This window comes from Oratosquilla oratoria, chromosome 1 (genome assembly GCF_046742065.1).
Source record: "Oratosquilla oratoria isolate Oo_2021 chromosome 1, ASM4674206v1, whole genome shotgun sequence".
Lineage (NCBI taxonomy): Eukaryota > Metazoa > Arthropoda > Malacostraca > Stomatopoda > Squillidae > Oratosquilla > Oratosquilla oratoria.
Window position 1 is genome coordinate 94,711,298 of NC_134777.1, and position 5,232 is coordinate 94,716,529.

Below are 5,232 nucleotides of genomic sequence, written 5' to 3' on the forward strand. Positions count from 1 at the left end.
ACACACACACACACACACACACACACACACACACACACACACACACACACTCACACACACACACACACACACACACACTCACACACACACACACACACATGCACACACACACACACACACACACACACACACACACACACACACACACACACACACACACACACACACACTTTCAACGAACGGACGGCTTGACGAACGCTCTGAAGAAAAGTGCAGATTGAGGATACCAACGCAAAGAGAAGTGCCTTTTTGTATTTGCAGGGGGGGGGGAATTGCTCGTGAGGTAGTGGGAAAGTAAGGAAAGAGGAGAGGGGGAGGGATTACTGGGGAAATGGAAGGTAATGAGGATGTGGAGGACTTGGCCCAGGCAGACGGGCGGAAGGTCAACATGAAACGACCACCGGATGACGAAATGGCAAATAAAAATGTAAAGATTAGAAGTATAGAGAGGAGAAATACAGTAGAAAGTGACGAGAATATGTTCCAGGGATTTAAAGAGGGTGGGGGGGACACAACCCCCCCCAGACTGATAAGACTAGAGGAGAGAGTTGATAAGGTGATCGAGGACTTGGAACGTAAGTTAGGTAATGTAGGCTCCATTCTCCAAAGAATTGAAAGATTGGAACAACTAGAGAAGGCTAACAGAAACTTAACTGAAGAAGTAGAGGACCTAAAAAGACAGTTAGGAAATGTAAAGGAGGAGAATGAGAAATTGAAGAAGAATAGTAATGAAAACAGTGAGAAAATAGCTACAGAAGCTAAAAATTGGAGAATAACTCAAGAAGGGAATAAGGTTTCATTCACTGACATAGTCAAACAGCAATTGAAAGAACATAATGAAGACTCAGTTATTAAAGTGATGAGACAGAAGGAGAATATAGTAAGAGAATTAGCTGACAAAAAGAAATGTATAATTATATTAGGAATGGAAGAGAAACATAACCCAGATAGAACCGCAAGAATCAAGGAGGAAAATGAAAGGGTAAGCAGTTTATTAAAATTAGTCCAGGAAGATGAACCAGAAATTATAAAGGAAATTGAGGAAAAATTCAGACTCGGAAAATATAGTACAGATAAGACCAGACCAATTAAGATTAAATTCAGGTCACAAACAACGGCAGAGAAAATTCTATCCAAGACAGGGAAACTAGCAACAAATGATCAATATAAAAAGGTATGGATAAAAAGAGAAATGAATAAGGAGGAAAGAGAGGCAGAAAAGCAGAAAAGAATTGAAGCTAAGGCAAAAAACGAGGAAAGAACGGAGTCAGAGAAAGAGAGATTCTATTGGAGAGTAGTGAACATGAAAATAAAGCAGTTCGACATACTAAAGAAAAACATAAGGGAAACAGAGAACACAATGGAAGTGGCAGAAAACTAAGAGTGTCTTACACAAATATAGATGGATTGATAACAGGATTGAATGAACTGAATGATTATTTGAAAGAAAAAGAACCGGACATAATGGGAATTGTAGAAACAAAATTAAAAGGCCCACTACCACCCAACAGTGTAGGACATGATACATACAATTATTGGATTAGAAACAGAGAGAAAAAACAAGGGGGTGGAGTTATGTTCCTGACAAAGAAGGATATAAACGTGAAAGGTGTCATATATGGAAAGAATACAGTAGAGATGATTATGATAGAAGTGGAAGACCGAGATAAGAAGAGCAGAAAATTTGTGATCAACTATGTGCCTCCGAAAACAGCCTCATGGGAGGAGAATGAACATAAAAGTATGTTAGAGGACACAAAGATAGCATTAACTAAAATAATGGAAGACGGAGGAAGAATAGTTATGATGGGCGACTTTAATTGCAAAGAAATCTGCTGGGAAGAAATGACAGTAAAGAGTGGTGATGACTCATGGGGAAATGCTCTACTTGAGATGATTACTGACCATTCAATGACACAATGGATACAAGAGAACACTAGGTATAGAAATGAAGAAGAACCATCGAGGCTAGACTTAATAATTACATCTGAACCTAGAATAGTGGACAAGATTGAATATAAAACACCAATAGGTAAAAGTGACCACATATTGATTGAACTGGAACTTAATGAAGAAAAATATATGAAAAGAAATGAACAATATAGAAAAGGAAGAATGATGTATGAAAAAACAAACTTTGATAAAATAAGAGAATTCTTCCAACAAGAAAACTGGGAAGAAATATACAAAGAAGAAACATCAGTGGAAGAGAAATGGAATATTTTGACAAAAATTTACAAAGAAGGAGTGGAAAAGTATGTCCCAAGACAAAAACAAGAAAAAGAATATGTAAAATGCTGGTACAACAAAAGTTGTAGGGAGTTAAAAGACAAAAGAGACAAAGCCTGGACCGGATGGAAAAAAGACAGAAGACCTGAAAAATGGAAAATATATACTGGTTATAGAAATGAATATGTACAAAAGTGCAGAGAGGAAAAAAGAAAATATGAAAAAGATGTTATAGAAAAGTGTAAAGATCAACCAAAACTATTCTACAGATTTGTAAACAATAAACTGAAAAACAAACAAGACTTGGAGAAATTAAGACAAGGGGGAGTTGAATACACTGAGGAAATGGAAATGGCAGAAATTATGAACAAACATTTTAAATCAGTGTTTACAAGGGAAAATATACAACCTGAAGAGATTGAGTGGAAGGAAAAAGTCCCCCCTATGGAAGAAATAGAAGTAACGAAGAATGAAATATTGACACACTTGGGTAATTTTGATGTCAGAAAATCGCATGGGCCAGATGAAATAGCAAACTGGATTCTGAAAGAATGTAGGAATGAACTGGCAGACAAAATACATAGCATAATAAGCAGTTCCTTAAAAGAAGGAAAAGTTCCAGAAGATTGGAAAAAAGCAAATATAGTACCTATATATAAAGGAGGAAATAAAGAAGAACCTACCAACTATAGACCAGTCTCTCTAACAAGTACAATAGCAAAAATATGTGAAAGAATTATCAAAAGTAGATGGGTAAAATACTTGGAAAAAAACAACGTACTAAATCTAAGGCAATTTGGATTCAGACAAGGACGATCATGCGTCACCAATTTAATATGTTTCTATTCAAGGCTAATAGATATAATACAAGAAAAGAGATGGATGGGCTGATTGTGCATTTCTAGACCTAAAAAAAGCTTTTGACAAAGTACCACATAAGAAGTTGCTTAAGAAATTAGAATATGAAGGAGGAATACAAGGTAAATTGCTAAATTGGATGGAAGACTTTTTGCAAGAAAGAAAAATGCGAGTAGTGATAAGAGATCAGCACTCAAAATGGAATGAAGTAATAAGCGGTGTCCCGCAGGGAACAGTTCTGGCCCCAATAATGTTTGCTATATATATTAATGATATGGATGAAGGAATTGAAAGCTATATGAGCTTCTTTGCAGATGATGCAAAATTACTGAAAAGAGTGAAAACTGAAGAAGATTGTGAATCACTACAGAGAGATCTAAATAAAGTACAAGAATGGAGTAGGAAGTGGGAGATGGAGTTCAATACAAAAAAGTGTAGTATAATGGAATTTGGAAAAAGCAAAAACAGAATAACAGGATCATATAATTTGGGAGAAGAAGGAATAAAAAGAGTAGAAAATGAGAGGGACCTGGGAGTCATTGTTATGAATAATATGTCACCTGAGAAACATATAAATAAGATTTTTGGAGAAACTTATAATTTAATAAGAACAATCAAAGTGGCATTTACATACCTGGATGAAGAAATGGTGAGGAAAATCCTAGTCACCCTGATAAGACCAAGATTGGAATATGCAGCAACGATATGGTCACCAAGTACAAAAAAATGTATAAAAAAACTTGAAAGAATACAAAGAGCAATTACTAAACTGGCACCAACACTCTCAAAACTATCATATGAAGAGAGACTACAAAAACTTAAACTACAGACACTAGAGCAAAGAAGAGAGAGAGGAGATTTGATAGCTATTTACAGAATCATGAAAGGCATAGAAATTACTGATAGAGAGAATCTGATAAAATGGGATGACAGAAATACAAGAGGACACGGAAAGAAAATAAAAAAAGACAACTATAGAAGAGATTTGAAAAAGAACAGCTTTCCTCACAGAGCAATAGACAGTTGGAACAAGTTAGATGAGAAAGTGGTGTGTGCAAAAACAATACATGAATTTAAAAATAGTTTAGATAAAATGAGATATGAAGACGGGACCTCACGAGCATAGCTCCCCTTCCCGTAAAATACAACTAGGTAAATACAACTAGGTAAATACACACACACACACACACACACACAAACAGGAACACACGTGCCAACACAATGCAATATGAGAAGTAAGCGTGCATTTTCACGAGTAAGGTCAAACGAGAGACGAGTTGGGGGGGGGGATGAAGAGAAAGAAGAAGAAGCACAAAAGCTAGAAGCAGAAGTTTCCAGGGAGGCGCAAGGAGCTGCAGATCGACCCCAGCTCATTCACCTTTTCATGGCTGCGGTCCAAAGTTTTCCTTTCAACAGGCGCTTGATCTTGTACCCACACGCACACGCACACACACACGCACACACACACCCACACGGCTCGGTGGCGGATTGGTAAAGCACTGGCCTCACAAGCCAGAGAACCGGGGTTCGATTCCCCGGTCGGGCGGAGATAAGTTGGGTTTGTCTCCTTACACGTGTAGCCCCTGTTCACCTAGCAGCGAGTAGGTACGGGACTTTAGTCAAGGAGTTGTGACCTTGCTGTCCCGGTGTGTGGTGTGTGAGTGGTCTCAGACCTACCCAGAGATCGGCTAATATGGAGCTCTGAGCTCACTGCCGTAGGGTGGTGTCTGGCTGTCTCGACAGAGACTGCAGCAGATCCGAGGTGAATACACACGCACACGCACACGTACATGCACATGTGCAAGCACACACACGCACACACACACACACACACACACACACACACACACACACACACACACACACACACACACACACACACACACACACACACACACACACATATCTATATCATATTCCCTAGTTTTGGAAATGGGGTGGCCTCCTCCCCCCCACCCGTTCCCTCCTGAAGAAGGTCATCTCCTTACACTCCCATATTCATTCCACTAATCCCTCTAAAGTGGCTCTGTCAACTAACCGCCCTCTAAGATTAACTACTCCCTTCCTAAGTTTCAAACGACCTCAATTGTGACAAAGCATAATGTAGTGGGTAAACGATACGTAACAAATTCTGCATTTTGCAAA